At 42.4% G+C, this 20,819-nt stretch overlaps 1 long non-coding RNA gene across 11 annotated transcripts in view; it reads right to left on the bottom strand.

The window, feature by feature from the left end:
- Nucleotides 1-20,819, bottom strand: part of LOC116216759 (uncharacterized) — a 182,528-nt gene that overhangs the window by 11,924 nt on the left and 149,785 nt on the right. For 9 of the 11 annotated variants that reach the window (XR_014883959.1, XR_014883951.1, XR_014883954.1 and 6 more), the window contains 3 exons: nt 3,996-11,308; nt 2,567-2,663; nt 1,926-1,997 (listed from right to left, as the gene is read on the bottom strand). This is a non-coding gene — a long non-coding RNA (uncharacterized LOC116216759). The remainder of the gene's footprint in view (nt 1-1,925; nt 1,998-2,566; nt 2,664-3,995; nt 11,309-20,819) is intronic. The other 2 variants (XR_014883961.1, XR_014883958.1) reach the window with 2 other exon arrangements.

Below are 20,819 nucleotides of genomic sequence, written 5' to 3' on the forward strand. Positions count from 1 at the left end.
GACAAAGAAACTTCCGTTGTGCCTTTTTTTTAAGCTTCTACATTGTAAAAAAATGTGTTCAGGAAAGGGTACAAGGGCACAAGTCAAAAGCCTTCAGGCCCTTGTCTCCCTAGATATTTCTCTGAGTCCATGTGCACTGAGAATAGGCAGTGCTGCCAGCCTGGAGTGGATTTCCCTAGCACTGGGGGTACAGAGTGCATAGTTTGCTGTGCTCTGAGCAGATTTTGGGTCAGACAAAGACACTGAAGTGAAGCATCCATGAAACAGAATCCATGTCCTCACGTGCTCACATCTGATGGACTTCAGCGGCCAAGACACAGCATGGAAGCATGACTATATACGCAATAGGAACACTCCTTTTTTTCTTCTTTGAACAAACAGACCTTCAGAGAGCAGTGGCTGGCCAGCTGAATGATGGATGTGATATTAAAGACTCCATCTTACCAGCATCAATCTATGCATTCCTCTCACCTCTATAAGACATGGAAAAGTGCCTTGTAGCCCTGTGAGCCCTGACCTTGTTGTCATGAAGGCCTGTATCACGGTAGAACCTCTTTCCTCACCTTCTAGGCAGCTTCAAAACCATTTCATCCAAACACTAAGTTGATGGAAACTAAATGTCTCAGGAGTTTCCAAGCTCTGGGCCCAAGTCACTAGCAAAAAGTGGGGTGAGCCTTTATTCTGGGCTCTTGGCAAGCCAGTAATCCAGAGCCAGAGTTAGCACAAGCTCAGGGTGAAAGACCCATAGCCCTCATCATTGCTCTGCTTGGTCCATGGTTATTCTGGTCAGCAGGAGCTTTACTCCAGGTTTTGACATTATCTCTTGGAGAAATGTCTCCAGAAACACCTGCTGCAGCAGGCACAAACCTTTAGAAACACGGCCCACCAAAGCAGGGTAGGGAGGCGGTTAGGTTCCCATCTCTCTAACCTGTGTGGTTGTAGATGCAGCCACAGGACTTAGATCCTGCAGACCTCGGGAAGGAGGGGAGCTCTCTGGTGCAGCTGAAGCACAGAGCTACATAATCTCGGTCCCTTCAATCCCTCTCTGGCCATGTGTCACCAAATCACCCCACAGATCAGCCAGGGTGGACTGCCTGTACTCTGTGGGGTCTGTCTCGTGGTTGCAACAAAGAAAATTCCAACCAGATGGAATATGTTCACTTTTATGAAGTGAGCCCTTCCCCTTTTACCCACCGGTGATTTCCAGAAGCTTGCAAAGCAGTCCCATAAGCACCGCCAGCTCCAGCCTCACTGAAGGACTGTGCTGCTGCCGAGCAGAAAGCTCACAGCAGAAGAGCACAAAAATGCTCTTGGTTTCATTCTGTTTTGTGTTCTTTTTCCTACACATTTTCACTTGTTTTCTAAACCTTGTACAGGCATGCTAAATTTGGCTTACTCCAGCTCCATGCCCCTGCCGATGACACTGAAATGAACTACACGGGCTCATCAGACTCCAGATACCCAGCGGACAGATGTGTGCGTCGGTGTCACTTCATTAAGTCGTTTGTTTAAAACCCCCAACAATCCTCTCTCATGCAGATGGAAATGCCGGCCTGCCTCTTTGCAAGGAGATGTGGATTCTGCCTTGGCAGATATGTGTTGATCCGCTCAGTTAAAAAACTTCAAACCCCTAAAATTCTGGTCTTTGACCCTACCCTAAAACTAATTTGAACTATTCTCAGCTGATCTGGAGTTGAAGGGAATGGCTTTTAACTGGAAATACCTTATCTTTAGACAAGTAATTGTTGTTAATTAAACCAGTAAAGAGACATTAGCCTCTGCTTACTTAAGTTTTAGCCTGTGGATTAACAGGCAGCCCTTGATATCCTTTTAAATGAAGATGTTCTCATGGAATCGGACAATTCTAGCACTCAAACCCCTTTCCTGTGATCTGAAAAATAAACTTTGCAAAAGAGCAAACTCACCTGCACAGGCACAAAGCATCATTTCCAAAGCTTGTTTTTTCTCTTCAAAACAGAGATACAGCTCTTCCAACTCTGCAATTATTTTAGCAGTAAAAGAAAAAGTGAACTGTAATCAGCTGCTAGTAATAGGAATATACATTTTTTTCCTGCCAAGATGTGGAAATAAAAGGAGTGTATGTAATTGCACATGAAAATTTCTCTCTGACACTCCTGAAATTTGTGATCACCATGGTGCTAGAGCTGCATCAGTAAGAGTGTGACAGAAAATGGAAAAGAAGCAGAAAAAAGATTAGACAATGCAAGAAAAAAATATGGTTATATTTAACAATGTCTCGCGAACTCAACTCCTTCACTGTTCACTTGCAGAAGGACAATAACTGTGATAACTGTGGAAATGGTGATAATGCACTGTGAGGAAAAGCTGGGGACATGAAAGATGGCCTGGAACAACTCAGGTAAAATCCATCTGATGGGGCTGTCAAGCATATTCCTGTAATTCAGGAGGCCCTTGTGTGTTGCATGGCATGTTTACCACTTCCAGAGAGGAGAGATGGACCTTTGAACTGATCCAGCAATGTGCACACACAGCTTATTTTTATCTGAGGTTTAAATCCCCTGCATCATGTCAGTGCTACCCTTACCTTAGGCCAGAGCCAAACAGCCCCAGTGAGGCATTGTGGTTACACTTGTTCAGCTTCATAGGGTTTAGATCTTCTAGTCTTGCAGTGCCATTTGCACCTGGGAAAGTGAACAATTACAAAATGCCAGCGTTTGACACTTACTTCCTGTCAAAAAAGTCCATTCCGTGGTGCTAGTCAACTGTCAATTGACTCCAGAGAAAGTTTTCCCAGCGACTACAAATTGCAGAAAGTCCCATATAAAGAATTATTTTCTGAAACATCGTACGCAAAGGCATGTTTTCTTTTCACTAATTCATTAATGTTGTCCTAGACAACATTTCCCTGTTCTTTGCAAGATTAATCCTTCTGTAGATGCCTGTTAAATTTAAGAAGAAGCCCCCAAAATTTAAACTCCATTTTCCTGTCACATAATTCATGTTCAGATTTTGTCACAAACATGGAAAAAAGTTCTGTCTGCACATAGAATTCTCCTTAGCCACCTTTCCTTGCAATGAAGCAGTATCAACATATCATATGCCAGGTAAAGGTGAAAAGTTGATACTTTAGAGAAATTAACAAAAATATTGAAGCTTTTTCCCTCAAGTTTTGATGGTTAAATTCTTTCTCAAACAGCAAGAAAAAGAATTCTGGATTAAGAACGAGTGGTGGGATGGGCCCTAAAATATTTAAAGGCTGTTGTTAAAAATTTGCTTAAAACTTGTTTATTTCTTTAATATGGGCATTTACTACTTCAACTGAGTTACTTTAAAGGCTAATTACAGTTTGCTGAGTGACTGAAGACATCACTGCTTTTTTCTGCCTATCAGACAAAGCTCTTGCAGGGCCACTGTTTTTCACCCTTTTTAGCAAGTATAGCCCTCATCTTAAAAACAGGAAGTGGGAGCACAAATGAAGCCTTGCTGCAGCCAACAACGAAGCCAGCAATAAAATCCAGAAATCTGCCCTGCCTTAGTTTCTGCTCCACCTAACAGGCCACGCTTCTTCCTTGGATGCAGAAATATATTTCCAATTTTCAAACCCTGCACAAACCTTAATTTTCTGTTTCAAATCTAGCATTACAATCCTTTCGTCTTTCTTGCAGCATGTATATTAAAAGATCCACCACCAGCAGCTTACTGCAAACCTAACTGGAACATATCAAGAAACAAACTGAAAACTTTTCTGGAAAGCCACCAAAACTACATGAAGCTTCAGTACTCTTTAACATCAGAGAAGGAATTCCCATCAAATCTGGTGATTGAGTTTCAAATGCTATTTAGCAAAAACAAATGCACCACTCTTCCTCTCCCAGCAAGATGATCTCGGTATTTGAAAGGTTTCCCCCAGCTCCCAGACTATCATTACAAAAATAAAATATGGCATTAATGACTCAAACCACTTATAAATGGGTGACAGGAAGGGTTCACTTATGAGTAATGCCAGAACAAACCCTTCCAGAGATCTGATCTCCATCTTGCCAAAATTCTCATCCTGCGATTCCTCCTTTTCTTTCAGCGCCAAAGAAGATGTTGGTGATGGCCGACCCCACAGGAAGCAGGACCTGAGCACTTTGTCCCTCACGTTCACTGAGATGGCTCTGCAAAGCTTTCTGTGCAGAAGAAAAAAGAAATCCTTAGAAGAAAAAAAAAATTATTGTAAATACTGGAAAAACTAGCATGAGTGTGTGAATTTAGGAGACTGCATTTGAACTTGGTGGAAAATTAAGAGAGAATATAAATGAAACCTAACTGCACTACTTCATAGAGTGCAATAGCTACTGATAAGATGGATTTACATTATGTTTCTTCACAAGGTAATAAGGATCTTCATATTCTGAAAGAAATAAGCAAACCAGACTTTCAACTCTCCCATCTTGGAGCATTACTGTTTAAAGTGAAATGCTTATTGATCTTAATAAGGTTAATACAAAAGGGGATTGGGCGTTTGCATACCAATTTCTGAACCTCCAAAAGAAACACAGTATATGAGAACAACACCCATCAAAACATCTGTGTTCTAGAACCACCATTATTTAGGAAAATGACATAGGTTTGTTTTGCACAGTTTTAAATGTTTTGTTCAGTTTTAATGATTTTTGCAAATAATGTAAAGCCACCAAGTTTAGTAGAAGCTTAAATCTTGCTCTAGGTTTTCTGTTACAACATATCATTAACTTGAGAAAAGAACTTATACTAATGTGGTGGTGGCTGGTGTGAGTGCTTTCTTTCCTAGACAAGATATATCACAGGAACACTTGAACACTGAGCATAAACAAATCTGTAAATGATCAGACATGAAAAGAAATCCATCCAATTATTTGATAACCCTTAACTGTCCATTGCAAAGTATATGGCTATTGTCTCCAGTGGACAGAGCATAATTCAACAATAACAGCAATAATAAATAAAATAGACAGAATACTCTGCACTTTGTGGATTGTATGCTATTTTATGATGTACTACAAGGCCAAGTGCATGGTGTTGCACTTGGATCAGGGCAATCCCACATATGAATGCAGACTGGGAGAAGAACTCCTTGAGAGCAGCCCTGATGAGAAGGACCTCGGGCTCCTGGTGATGAAAAGCTGGGGATTAGCCAGCAGTGTGTGCTTTTAGCCCAGAAGGCCAACAGTATCCTGGGCTGCATCAACAGAGAGTGGCCAGCAGGGTGAGGGAGGTGATTGTCCCCCTCTGTTCTGCCCTTATGATGTCCCATCTGCAGTACTGCATCCAGACCTGGGGCCTCAGCACAGAAAGGGAGCTGTTGGAGCAGGTCCAGAGAATGCCCACTGAGATGATCAGAGAGCCGGAGCACCTCTCCTGTGAAGACAGGCGGAGGAAGTTGGACTTCTTCAAAATGGAGAAGAGAAGACTTTGGGGAGACCTCATTGTGGCCTTCCATTACTTGAGGGGAGCTTATAATCAGGAGGGGGACCAACTTTTTACATCGTCTGATAATGATAGGACAAAGGGAAATGGGTTTATAATGAAAGAGGGAAGATTTGGGTTAGATGTTAGAGAGATTTTTTTTACTCTAAGGGTGGTGAGGTACTGGAACAGGTTGCTCTGAGAAGCTATGGATGCTCCATCCCTGGATGAGTTCAAGGATGGAGCCCTGAGCATGATGTAGTAGGAGGCAACCGTGTCCATAGCAAAGGGGCTGGAACCAGGTGGACTTCAAGGTCCCCAAGCCATTCTATGATTCTATTCTACCCCTATCTTTTCTTATTTTCACTTAATATTCAGAAGGTGAAGAGACAGCATAATACACACAGAAAATAAACTGACTTAGTCTGGCAATCAGACTCAGTAGCTGTTCACTTTTAATCCATTGCTTGTATGAGAAAAATCTAGCTCTGAGTCGCAATAAAAATCTTTGTGTTTTACATTTATCTATGCAGAAATGACTGGTTAAGCCCATATCAAACCTTATACCTCTGTTTAAACCCAATTTATCACACCACCACTTCCAGTATTTTGCTGAATCAGAAGTTGGATGCAGTGCTCCCATGGACAGGCAGCCATATGCCATGTGTACTGTGGTATACACTGGTTAATTTCCCAGGAGAAAATAAATCTTGCAGAAGTTTCTCTTCATCAGGCCTTTTATTAGACACTGTTCAAACTGAGTCCCAGGAAAGCATGATTTCCTTGGCTGTAATGGCATGCACACTCCTAGACAATAGAGAAATAGGCTGGATGTGCCAGCTCTAGTGCCAATACCAAATCCAGCAGCTACCTACATCCCTGCTTGCATGTTTATTATCAGATTATCAAAAAAAAAAAAATGAAGAAAATGAATGTACCTGCACCTGGAATTACCTGCCTCACACCTGCCTTTCTTGGCTGCTCACTATGCACCAACCCCTTTCCATCCATGATCTTCTCCACATACTGGAATGTGGCATGTGAAGCAGCAGCTTACTGCTATAGCAGAAGCAGATGTGTGCACTGGTGTTCCCATGCCATTGCCTTGCCCACCTGCACCAGTGCTACACAGAGCACTTATTAAAGTTTCAGTGTGTTGCATGTGGCCTGGTATGTCTCTGAGCCAGAGGAACGAGTCTAGCTGAAAAGGACCCTACTGCTGCATGGGATACCAGCTGTACTCACAAGGAACAGCAGCCTGGCACATGAGAGAGCCTGCCCAACTGGCTGGAAGGCTGATGGGAAGGAGGCTGCTTTTGCAGGCTATGCTTGATTTCCTTCTGGTTCCTCCCCAGCCAGATTTTCCCCTCTCCCTCTTTCTCACCTTTTCCAGTCTTAATTCACCAGATATTCTCTTAATGGGTTGGCACCTGATGGAAATCAAGCACAAATTAACGTGTTCCTTCTAACTGATGTACCATCTTCTTCAGCTTCCTCCCTGTGAATGCCATACTCCTGTTTATCCATTACTGTTTGTATTTTACATGAAGGACAACCAAATCTGCCCTCAAAAGGACATCACCTGTGATCTGTTCCCCTAGAAATGCCATGCTCCCAGGGGCACTCCTGCCTTACCACTGAGAAAGAGGCAGCTGCCACTGCTGTAAAATGATTGGAGACTTTACTGACTGCTGGGAACAGGTTGTCCTCTTCCAACATTGCCTTTCCCTTCTCTTTCATCATATGTATGCAATAAGATTTTTCTACCCAAGACTTTTCCCATCACGATATTCCTGTGTGGCTATGTCAGCCATGTTGACAGATGCATGCCAGAACCCTACAGTACCGGTGACAAAATTAAAACAAGTTTAGTTCCTGATAGTTTATTATTTTTTTTTCTTCACATTCACAGACTGGTTTCTCGTCTTACTTTTCAGCCTTCCTACTCTCTTTCTTTTTTTTCTTTTCTTCTCCGTGCAGCATTGTTATGCCTGGGATGTCCCAGGGTGAGGGAAATGAAACACACACCATGGTAGCTGCTGTTGCTCTCTCAGATACCTTATTTGAGCATAGGACAGTATTTGGCAAACATTTCTTTCATCAGTAATGGCTACTTCAGTTGTTCCCTATGCCATCCCCACTCCCTGTTTATGTGTGACCCTCTGCACAGAGAAACCAAGTTCAGTACAAAAACAAACTGTATCTGGAATCACCCCTGCCTGCTTTGGTATTTTTCCAAGCTGAGACACTTCTTCCATTGCCATTAAGTTACATTTGTAAACTCAAAACAAATAGAACAAGTCTTCTCCTCTGAAGTTCCTTTAGGAACAAGCCACATTTGGCAGCACAAGAGCTTTCAATATCTTTTAGCTGATATCTGCCCATCTGCAAAAATTTTCATGTTTTGATTTTGTTTAATGCCCCAGTTAATTTACAGAGGAGGAAAGCAAGAAGGACATACAAATATCAACACATGACTATGAACCTCACAATGCAAAGAAGGTCAAGAGTAGTGGACCAGATTGGTTTCTTTACTTCCATCCCAAACATTTCTGATCTAAGACACTATAAAAAATGAAACTGCTTAATGTCTACCAATTTTGAAGACAGCTGTCTTTAAAATTACACAATATGAATTTGTAAAAGAGTAACAAATTAAACTGAGCACACTGCAGGAATTTATCAATCTGCATCACCAAGGGAGAAAAATAAGACAGGCAAACCATCTATGTCTAACATGCTGTAGTGAGAGAATTGTCATCATCTTTGGGTTTTTATAAATAAAATAAATATAAAAAGACAAGTAATTTTCTCACCTAATTTTCCTGTAGAACTGATAATTAAGTGTTGTTGGATGCATCACTGGCACACATTTGTGATAGTTGATACAGTGTCTCTGCATATTTAGAAGCTAAAAATCTTCTCTTATGCTAGAGTAAAAATATCTACTTCATCTACTTCATGGCCTTAATATCTATTTCATGGCCTTTTATCTCCTTCATGTAACAATCCAGCTTTTATTTTTTAAAAGTTGCCATCAATGAAAAGTCCTCTATCTTTAGAATCTTTCATGTATCTTGGACCTCACTGAAAAACAATTACTGTATATATTGTAGAACACGTTTAAATATATTGACAAAGCCTTAGATGCTACCATATATATTTAAAAAAATCTACATTAAAATAATTGGTTCTGACACAGAGTCAAAGTTTAGAAGGTAAGTCTTCTGCTTGGGGTGGAAGTTCTTAGATCAGCCAGTAATTTTACTTCACTGTGTGACATTTTGCACATCCTTTAACTTATGTTTTTATGTGTGAAGTAATGAAAATGAAGCTAAGACAACACTAGACATGGAAAAGGCATCATCACATATGAGGGAAGAGTTTGATTTTTTCATGAGCATGTACTTACGTATCTTCTATGTGTGGCTCATTCCTCACGCAGCAGCTTGACAATATTTTTTTTTATAGAGCCAAACCTTTTTGTCCAAGAGCTATGCAAAAGGAATACAGACAGAATAAATTTAAAGATATCCAAACTGAAGGGCCTTTAACTGAGAGAGTAAAGACCTTTGGAGTTAAGTGAACACCTTTGTACGTGACCCTTCCTCCTTTAGTGGCTCCTTTAGTCACCATCTGCTTTGCTATTTGCAGGGTGAAGCGGAGATATGAATGCAGATGGGTTTTAAACCTATGAGCAAGAACCAGAACAAACAATGATCGATCAAATGACTATGCCCGTCTTCTTGGAAATGTGTCCAGGATTTCCAGGTGTCTGACAGAGATTCACACCTACAAAAAGAGACAGGGATGCTGGACACCTGGCTATGCTTGCACAACCTGCCAGATGCCTTCAGAAAGCAGCAGGATGGCTGTGCTCTGCTCTGCTGCCCCACAGTAATGCCATGGGACAGAGGCAGGAGATCACAAACCCTCTTTTGACTTCCTGAAACCACACTTGTTTTACTGAGGGCCCAGGTTCACGCCAGCTGCTTACTTTGTCTGGTACAAAGTAGTTATAGGTGTCAGAGGATAGGTCTGGAGGCATCTCCTCCTTTTCATGGAAGAAAGAGGTTCTATAGAAAACATGTCCCTCTGGGAAATTACAGACTTAGCTTCTGTGCTTTCTGCTTCTAGTGAGAAATAGATGAGGGATGAGATATCTTCTCACCTAACCAGCTGCTTTTGTGATACCCCAGTACCCGCTGAGGGACATCTTTCTTGCCCCTGACCAGGGGAGCTCCTGGCAGCCTGGCACCTCCCAGAAGAAGCTCAGCCACTTCACCTGCTTTACAGCACCAAACCCTCCAAATGAGTGCTCTTTCTCAGCCTAAAGTACAGATGCCTCAGAGCTCTTTTCTGTCCCTCCTCAGACCCAGCCAGGAGCTCTGGCTCGTGCCACCATGAACCAAGAAGCAGGGAGAAAAACAAGCTGGGGTTAACACTGGGTGAGGAGATATCTTCAAAGGGCCAGCTGGTTCCGTGAAGAGGTGATCAGGTTAGAGCGGGAGTAGGTGTCAATGGCATCGTTAGCACCCAATGTGGTATCCCACTTGGAAGTGAATCCCCAGCGCAGTCCACCTAAGAAAGTCTCTCCACCTCCCATTCCTATTGATGAATTCAGCTGCAGCTCTTGCCCTAGAGGAAGAACATGCTGTTATGTCACAGTATGTCTGAGACTCACCTCTGACCACATTGACAGATGGACAAAAAATGCTGTTTCCATAATCACAAGTGGCCCAATGACTGCGGGGGTTTGGTGCAGCAGCACCCGTGGCTGCTTTGACAGCTCTTAGGCTGAAGTGCCCCATCTCTGTGGTGCCGGCAGGGGTAAATGCAGACAAATGCTCTGCAAAATTCAGAAACTGTCTCAGAAATATTTACTTGAGTCTCACTGCAGGGACCATAATTACTCCAGTGCATTGCTTGTAGGCAGACACCTTTCATTTGGTTTCACTCATTTTGGTAAAAAAAAAAAAAGAAAAAAAAAACAACAACAACAAAAAGCACCCTTCCACCCCCAGAGGTGTCTTTAAAATAAACGGTGTTTAAACTGAAACCAAATGCTTGCACAGCATTTTTCTCAGCGTGAAACTGGTTTTAGGTTAAACCATTGAAAGTTCCCACAGTACAGGAGGCTTTGATGGGTGCATACCCACCACCCGTGACACTGCAAATCTTGGTGCTAGCTCATGTTAACTCTTGTGCCAGGTATACAGTAGAGTGCAGTGTTAGTATAGCAGCTGTCATTTACCACATCCATCATATGTAAAAACGCTGCATGATCATCCTGTGGAGGTATAGCTCCCTGAGCATGGTTAGTCCCATCTTGCCCTGCTTGTTGTTGAACCCAGTGGCAATGTCGTAATGGCCAAGTGTTGGTGGGCACAATGCCTCTGTAGCAACATGATGGTCATCAGGTATTTTCAGGACCATCATAACCCCTTACACATTCAAATAATGTGTTTAAAACACACTTCTATTCAAAAGGCATGTTATTTTTACCAAGTAGATATGAGTAGTTCCAGCTTTCTCCTTTCTGCACCTTCCTTTTCCCCCACCACTGTTGTGTAACAACCCATAAGATACATGACATTTATCACAGCAATTCCCATCCCTTCACTTGACAATTAGAAATGCCCTATGGGAGGGCTGGAGGTCTGATATTTGTGTTTATGTTTTTGAGTTTCAGCATTTCTGTAACCTTTCGTTACCATTGGTATGGCCAAAAGTCAGCACTTAGCTCATGAAAGCAACACATTCTCATCTCATCTCATGCATTATCTTCTCATCAGATGGAAGGGAGCTGGGGCTTGCAGTCTTGTTTGCATGAAGAAACATCTCCATCAGTATCTTCTGCTCAGCTGATGACCAGAATGTCAATCTCTCCTTCTTCCTGCAAGAGAGATGTCAGTGTGGTGCAGAGATGAAACATGCTGCTTTTTTGCTAATGGACAGCTAAAGCCAGATTCTGCTTGCAGCAAAGCCAGGTTGAGCTACTGCTTATGAAAACACATCCTGGCCCCACTACTTAGAGACAGATAATAGTAAGTTTTTTTTTTTCACATCTCGCATAATTTTATGGATTATAATATCACTGTGTTGGTATTTGCTCATCACCACCACTCATTTTGAGGTACAATATGGGCATACCATGCTCAAGTTAATCAGGACAACCAGAATTCAAATAAACAGGGTGAGTTACTGCAGAATTCAGATGAAATGAAGCAAATTATAATGAGCTTATCCTGGTCCTAGTCCCAGTAGAGCTACTATGATCAGTATTCCTCAAGCCACTTGCTGAATAATTAAAACAACAGCACGTTCTGATTTGCTTAGACATTTCTGCAAACAATAAAGCATCAACAATCTTGCAGAAAACTTGTTGTATTTTGGTGTATTTAATTTCTGAATATCAGGTTAGGTTCCTTGCTTCTTGCAGTCCCCACAGCACTGCCATCACCATTAGTTGCAAAGGAGGAGGTTTCACAGGCAGTGGCATTCCTCTGCAGAGGCTGCAGCACCACATTGCCCAGAGGCACAACATGTTGATTGAAGCATGCACTCTATGTGTCATGTGTCAAGGATGATATGTCACCAAACCATCCTTGCATCTCTGCACAAGGTGTTGAGATAACACTAGCAAATTGTGGTCTCATGACAGGTTTCTAAAATCTGGTATAACAAATCACTATAAGCTCACTCAGTATTAGTGTAGATGTCCATTACTAGTGTATAACAAACCTGGAATTGGTTCAAGGAAAGGATTTCTAATGTAAGTTTACAATGAAGCAGAGACACAGAACTGACACCAGCATGAATTACAAGCAAGTTTACTCTGCACTGTGCAAGGGCAGAGTGCAATATTTATGATAAATTATTAAGAAATTTAAGCTTCCCTTCCTTCTGTCTGTGAAGGAGCAACTATACTGGCTTGCTACTTGCAATTGCTGGATAACCATGCTGTAAGCAAAATGTGGCTTGTCAGTAGACCAGTTACCGCATGTACTCACAGCTCAAGCTGGCTGACTGGCGTCACCTGAAGGAACCCCATGCTTTCTCACTCTTCTTTCTCCATGCTCAGTGACTAGGTGGTCTTTCCAAACCCTTCAAGGCAGCCCATGACTGTATCAAGTGCTAGCACAGCACACATGGCCCTGTTGCACTGACACTCCCACCCGTTCCTGCCTGGATAATCCAGGCAGCTGGTGTTGCACAGGGGCCCATGGCTCAGAAGCAAACAGCCAGCGATGCTGATCTGAGGGGAGCACGTTGTTACTTTCAGTTTTAATGCTTTGCCACTGCTGTTTTGAATAGCTTGAACTGCAAGCCTGCCTTAGTAGGTGAGCTTTTATTTGACATGTTTGATGTAGGGTGATACTTATTTTAACAAGGGGATTTTGACAGACAGGTGAAAAAGAGATTCCCTCAACTCAATTCCTGGTTCTTGGAGAGCTGGAGAGGGTGTCTTGCTCTGTGTTGGTGCCTAACCTCAGTGTGGGCTGCTCCTGACTCACTGGAAATCACCAGGCATTCAACTCGTTGTTCACTAGGCAGACATGCTGTGGGGTTCTTCCTGGGGCCAAAGCATGCAAGAGATAAAGGCCAGGCACAATCCTTCTTGTCTTTCTCCTCCCTCTCTGAAGCTCTTCAGCCTTTGTACTGTGAGGCCTGACCTGAAGGAGCCAAAACTACCTCATCCAGGGGCCAGGTGACCACACTGACATAGCCCACATCAGACTGCATGGGGTGAGTTGACACCTCCACTCCGCACACGTCCGCAGGAAGGTGAGTGTGTTTTCACAGCCTTGCAAATGAAGAAAATAATTTTTTTACTTTAGCAGTGGTAGTTGCACAAAGAAGTGACAGTCTTGGAGCATCAATGCTACAGCTCCGGTCTGAATATCAGCCTGGAAAACCACTGCCCCTTCACATCACTGCATCCAGATAACCTCATCCCACTCTCCACTTCAGTCCTTCTCATTGCAGCAAGGCCAGGAAAGTCTGTGTAAACCTGTGGGACACGACCATGGGCAGCTCTGAGAGCGCCTGGATCTTGACGAAGCATTGGAGTTGGGTCTGCAGCACGCTTTGGGCAGGGTTGCAGGATGGTAGCAAAGCAAAGAGTGGAAGGTCCTCACTACTGGTGCAGCCACATGCTGTCCTGCCAGACATCCTCATGCTTTGCTGAAAAACATGGGGCTAATCACGGTGCAGCCCTGTGTCTTGATGTCCCCACCTGGAGCCAAAAGACCTTCCTTCCAGTGCCAAACCATGGCAGTCTCCACAATGAGAGATGACTGCTTGTCCAAAGCACTACAGTTACCACTTCAGCTGCTCCTTTCCAGCATACCAGAGTTTCCTTTTCCAGCACCTGAGTAGACCAAGCACAGAGAGCACCAGAGGCTGTATGATGTTTTTATCCATTAATCTGCCCTTGCAGCACTCCTGGGTAAATCAGAGAGAGCAACTAACCTTTTGATTCCAACACAACCGGCAGCTTGTAATCTAAGGCTGCCCAAATCAGAATACCACAAAACTTCAGCTTCAACCCCCGGCTTTAATTTCCTTCAGCAATTTATCACCTCTTTGCAGCTCACACATATAGAACAACTAGGAAAATTTCTTAACACCCCTTTGGCAAGCCACATGGAAGCAACTGCCAGAGTATTTTGTTATTATTGTTTCCAGGGCCTACAGCAAAGCAGATCTAAAAAAAAAAAACCCAAAACAACAAAAGAAGTACCCAAAGCCAAACAAAATAAGGAAAAAAAAAAAAAGTACATACCTTCCACATGCAAAACGCGTGAAAGGGCAAAGGAATTTTCTTTCAAAGAGAATTATCCTTGAAAACATACTGCAAATGGAATTATTTCCAAATATGCATATATACATACCTACAAACACTTGTATTTGTATGAACATAGATTATATATTTATATAAATTATTTTAAATGCATTAAAAAAACATGCTGAGGCTTGAAGCTTTGCCTAGGAGCAGGAAAACGTGAAGTAAAATCTGTCGTCTTCTCCTAATATTCAAATGCACATACAGTTATTTTTGTTAGTTCTATTTCTCTCCTTTTCCATTAACCTTTCCAGCTCAAGCTCCAAGTCCAGTCAATTCCAGCACACAAGGACTTGCTCTTCTTATTTGCTATTCATACAGCAAATGGTTTTCTAATGAAGTGAATACCTGGGCCTGATTCTTTACTGCTCCGTAGCCCACACTCCTGCTTTACGGTGGTGTGAAGGGGTGGTAAAATGATGCCTTACTAACTGGTAGCATTTACACTCACTAACCAAGCCCTTGGCATTCATGTTAATGATTACACAAAGTGCAAAGCCAAAAAGATGAGACATTGAAGGTTTGTATTGTCAAGGGAGGGGAGAGCAGGGGCATCTTGCAGGATTCGTAGTGCTGCAGCCCTGCCATGCAGCTCATTTTGTGCCTGACTGTATCAGCTTGCAGCCTCACAGATGTGCAGCCTTCTTCAGACATGAGTATCAGCTGTCTCTTCTCCAATGCGTGCTCTGATGGGTTTTGTGGCCAGGTTTTCATGCCAAAGTTGATGGCGCTTATTCAAGAGTCACTTCCCTCCCCATGCCCAGCATGAAGGTACACTTAAGTACATCGAATGCCAAAGACATGTTCAATTGGGATTTGAGACCACTACACAACAGAGGTGTGGCCATCTCCCCTGGGCCTAAAAACCTTTTGCTGGTGCAGTTTGTGCTTTATGACCTGCATGTGTGTGACCGGGTTAATGAACTTCCCTGTACTCACTCACTCTTACCATCCCTTTCTTGACTCTGAACTTTTCCAAAAAAGTACTCCAAACATGAACAATTTTGTTTTCAATTCACTGCTCCTCATTAGGTGGGCAACCAGAACACTGAGCAGGAATGTCTCACTGTTTCTGACAGGCACCTGGGTCTTTATTCAGAGTCTCTGGCCTGGCTGCCAGATCATAAGTTCTCTGAGATGAGGACAAACTGCCTGTTCTGAATCTGTCAGTTTTCTGCTATCGTGAAGTCCTGACCTGTGAGCAGGAAACAGACACATCTTTTATCACATATATTAACAGGATGTAAAAAAATAATTCTGCCCAAATTCTTTCAACTAATTTTCATCGAAGTGATTTGTTCCACTGCTCAACAGGGGGAGCATCTCACATAGGACAGGTAACTGATCCCATTACCCTTCACTTATGAGACTCTTTTTTCACATGTAACATGTCTACTGCGAAGGAGAAAAACATCTGTGTGGTTTCATTTTGCTCTGACAGCCTCTCGGTAGGAGGCAAAATCCCTTCTCTTCTTTCTCTGTACTTGATGGTCTTGCAAACCCATTGAGAAGAGGCTAGCATGTAATCTGCTAAGTGCCAGCCCTGCAGTTCCCTGCTGTGCCCTATCTCCTGCATGTGCAGACAGCAGTCCTAAAGCACTGCTAATGCAGGATTCAAACGCTGGCAAATCTGCTTACAGGAGAGTTTTCCTCTTATGCCCTGTGTGTTTTGTACCAAAGACTGTTAGCTTCTATTGTTAATACCAGAGGCATGAATGAGTGTACATGTATACACAGACTTAGAGTACTTGCAAAGGAAACCCTATGTAATCCATAACAGATTATGATGTCAGACCTCCTTGTTTGTCTTTTTCCATTCCTATGCTACATACAGTCTACTTTCAGAAGTAATTCTTCCATTGCACAAGCAATTTCCTTGAAAAGAGAGGATTCATCTACTCATCTACTAGATACTAAGCAACTGTCTGAGACTTCTAAGCTGCCTGCCTTTCTTCTATGCTGGAAGAAGGAGGGCAAGAGACATTAGCTGGTGTATCCCTGTCTTCCTTGTGAAGAGCTGCTTCCATATACAGAACCATGCATTTGTAGTGCAGTTTATGCAGGTTCCATGAACAAAATAAGCTATACTGACCAAAGCTTTTACTTTTCCCTTAGCGTAACTGCATCCACAAAGGGCTTTTGGTAATATAGAAATGCTGTTGAAAAAGATCACACTTCTAATCAAGAGTATTTTTCTGGTAAAAGTTGCTGGAGTGTGATCTTAAAGCACTTTGCACTTATGATTCTCCTCTGTGTTCTACCGCAGCGTGGCACTGCTGGAGTCAGGAGTCTTCACGCAACATCAGCACGACCTTCCTTGATCACAGCATGTGCCCTAAGGTACATATTAAATACCCGCCAATAATTGGCAGAAGGAACCATTTGCCATCCCATTGTGACACAGAGACACTTCAGCCTTAAAGCTCTATCCATACAATTTTAACTTAAATGTGCTGGGGACTGCTCTCCACTGCTGAGGCCATCCAGCAGAGGATGGCTGCTGTCTGCGCTACCACCTGCTTTTCTATTCCAAAACCTTATGGCTGCCTCCAGCCTGATCCCTGGGAATGGCTTCTTCTGGCTCCCAGGCACTGCCCACATCCTGCTGGGAATACTGCTGCCGGCTTGGACTGGGAACTGGCACAGATGACTGAGTTCCTGTACCGGGGATTTTCCCTGCGGCTGTTTTATTGACTCAGATGGATGAGGACAAGGTGCCTGCCTAGAGTACCACATGCACAGATCTTCACTTAGGATATTGCACATAAGTATTAGGAGTTCGTAGGTTCAGTTCAGCCAACAGTCTTTACAAAGATCAGCTCAGCTTGGCATTCACACATACACTTAACTACTGATCAGCAAAAACCTGTGAGAAATAAGCCCTACCTCTGTGCTTTGCCATAGCTAAATGGAAGATCCATTGGAAAGGTAGGCACTCCCCAGATACCACCAACAGCCCTGCAGCATTTGTGTGGTACATGTCAGATCATCCATTCAGCGCATAACCAGATCATGCTTCACTTGGACCATGAAGACCATCGCTCCACAGTTCATCCATTGCCACGAGGGACTTGACATAACTGCCCAGTAGTTTCACAGTCCTTCAGAGCAGAGAGAATGGAGAAATGCCAATGTAGAATGCCACAGCTGCTACAACAAGAGAAGCCCTGAAGGGAGAAACCAGTTAAGACAACTGGCAACAACAGATTTAAAAACAAAAAGGAAGAAAAATGATGTGCCCAGAAACATATCCCTTTTTTTGAATGGCATTTGGATTTAGTAACAGGTATTGCCCTCTTTTTGCTATTTGCCTTAGACTAGCCCAGCTGTTGCTGTTAAAATTAATTTTGCATCAGCTCTCTGTCAAGGAAGGGATCACCTAAAGGAACTAAATCTGCTGTCTGTAAGCATGATGCAACTTCTTCATAGAAGTATCAGAGCAATCCGCCTCCTCTTCATGGCATAATCCCTGAAGCCAGAAACCAAGGACAAATCGGCACAGCTATCAAAAGACACATGGATAAAGCTAGGAGTAACTTCCCAAGCCATTGTGTGAGCATCATGCCTGTAGATAGCATAATGAAGTCCCACTGCTTGGACAGACATGAGATTAGATTAGATCAGATGAAATCAGATTTGATTAGATCATAATTAATTCAATATGGGTGCCTTATTATCCCTTGATAGGGCACTTGCTCTCATGCTGAGATTTCAGGAAGCACCGAAACATCCTAAATGGTTAGAAAACATAAATACTTTTCTATTCTGCCCACAATTTGTCATTTTGTTATTGTTAAAGATTTAAGAAGAGACTGAGGTGAGAAAACAAATTGTAATCCTGCTTGTGACAGATGTACTGTATTACCAACTCTGTTGGAAGTGCTAAACGACAATGTCACATGGACAATTTTTAGCTGGGAAGGAGAGATGCACTAGCAGTTTAAGGGATAAATAAACACTGCATGTTTAAAGATCCTCACAGTACAAAATAAATACGTACTGAATATGATGATTCCTTTCTCAGGATACGGTTACCTGTTTGCACCACACAAAACCAACAGCAGCAGAATGTTCCCAACCCAAAATAGCTGCTATGCTTCTGTTCTGAAAGTTGTTAGACAACATTTTTGCATATCCTAAAAGTCCAAATGCACCACTAAATAACAGTGAACTTATTCTATGTTTAGCATTGTGAAGACTAAGTGCTGAGGTCTTATTCATTTGATAACAGGATTCCTCAGCCTCCTCTTGCCCTATTTTTTCCCATCCTTACACAGCTGGAAAATTTTAATTGCCATATATATATATATATATATATATATATATTATATATAAATTTATATATGATACCTTAATTCTTCTGTTGTCCCGTCTTCTTATCTCTCTAATTTTTTCCTAAATTTAAATAAAATATGACTTTAAGGTTTATCTGCTTGCTATTGTTTGTATCAAGAAAGTGGCTCTTATAAGTGCACAGAGAAAAGGAGAATGAAAGGGAGGGCTGGAAGATCTCCTGAAGTTCTCAGGCTCCCCCCTCTCAACCTGCTGAGAGGATCCAAAAGTCAGTTTAGGCATGAACTAGGAGGATAAAGCCAAATCAGTTCTCCAGACTTCACTGATGTACAGTGATGGAGCCACTCAATCAAGTCAAGAGCAGCCTCAGGCTTATCCTAAAGGCAGGTCAGATCCAATCAGCTTCCTAAATACTATTTCTCTTTTTTACAGAGGTCTTAATAGGAATCCAAAGAATTAGGCCATGCTGATGCCAAAGCTTCTCTTCTTTTGGGGGGTACCTCTCTGTTTTTCTGTTTGCTAAGCTAACTGCAGGGTACAAGATGTTTCTCTTGTTTAGAAATATAGAACAAATTAACAATACAATTCTCCAGTATTTTTTATTCCAGGGTGGAAAACTGAAATGGATGGGTATCTCCTAACAAATGAAGGAGGGTATACACTTTCTATCAATGATCTCAATCTGTGATGAAATTGTGAAAGCCACAGTCATGACCACAAATTTAACTGAGTTTGAAAGGCAAGTGCACATTTGTGTGCGAAGAATATTCAGTTTGAGCTAATTATAGAAGAGCCCAATGTAAGGTATTCTTGGGTTTCCTTCTGCTTCATTAATTTTACTGTTCACAGCTTTCCTTCAATGTTGTTACTGAAGTGAATGTGGCAGACTGTATCATCACTCACATATGGAAGGAGAAATCACTACCAACATGGAACAACCAAAATCATCCTTGAGCTATGCCTTCCAATCCACTGCAGAACCAAAGGTGTGACTTTTGTGCCATTAAAAATAATTTATCATCTCACAAAAAAGAGATGGAAGAGGGATGTGAAGAGTGACACCATTGAGGACATCACTGGTCTTGTGAACAACACAAAGAAGTTTCCTTTGGATTACCTCCCCATAACTTCCTGCCCTGCACTATTTTAGTTCACGTCCATCAGATAGCACCACATACAGCCCTGTCATCTATGCTTTACGTTTCCTGATGATAGTTATACTTCTAGGAATCAGATACTACCCATCATTTGCATGGGCTTATCTTTGTCTACAACTCCTGTTCTATTTTGCATGAAAGAACCATTTCTTTAGATGTGTTTAACTGTTTTCAGACGTACTGGTGAAATACTGCTGTCAGATGCTTCACTCCACCTCTTCATTATATAGGCCCGGAGATACCAAAGAAAAGCAGCAATGACAGAAGTGCAGATATAGAGATGAAATACGGTTATCTTGAGGTCTGCCATAACAGTTGTCGATCTAAACCAGAGGAATTGCTTCCAGTGAGAGGCAGAGGATTCCTTATATGATATTTGAAAAGCACAGGCAAGAAGCTTTAAACTACCATGTGTTATTAACACAGCTAAAGCAGTTTGACAGTCCCTAGAAGACATAGGTGTAGCCTGGGCTCTCTGTTCCAGCCACTTTCCTTGGCTCTGCCTGATAGCTGTAGCTTCTGAGCCTCGGCAGGCAGAGATGCAATTCTTCCCAGGGGATGTTACTGGGAGAAGTTTTTGCTTTTATCCATGCTCCAAGATAGTCCTTTCCCTTAAGCTCCTGTGGTGGCTGAACACAGATTTCTTTTTATTTTGCTCCAGGCGAGAATGCAACCACCAGGTTTCAGAGGTGATGAATCAGTTACATGAGACACCATGGATGTGCTGGTTTAGTCTATTTTGTCACAATTGTGCTTTTGAACTCTGGTGGCATAGCCCAAGCCCAAAATATATGAAGCAGCTATGAAAAGCAAATTCATTGTCCATTGGTGCTGGCAAGCTGGAATAAGACCACAGTGAAACTAATCTCCAACTGATGGATCGCTTTTAACCAAGGAAGAAAACACATCCTGTAAATGACCCTGTGCCACGCCATATATTTTTAGAGAAGTCATTTTGTTACAAGGATATACAGTCTAGGGGAAAAGAAAGCAAAACCTAACAGAAGAATGACAGGATCTAGAGACTGGTACTGACACCTAGATCAGCGTTTGGCTCCCACACAGCTGCTCACACAGACAGGTCTTCTTTGAGTTCTTCTGAAGATATT

Source organism: Meleagris gallopavo, chromosome 6, assembly GCF_905368555.1.
Source record: "Meleagris gallopavo chromosome 6, MGAL_WU_HG_1.1, whole genome shotgun sequence".
NCBI lineage: Eukaryota > Metazoa > Chordata > Aves > Galliformes > Phasianidae > Meleagris > Meleagris gallopavo.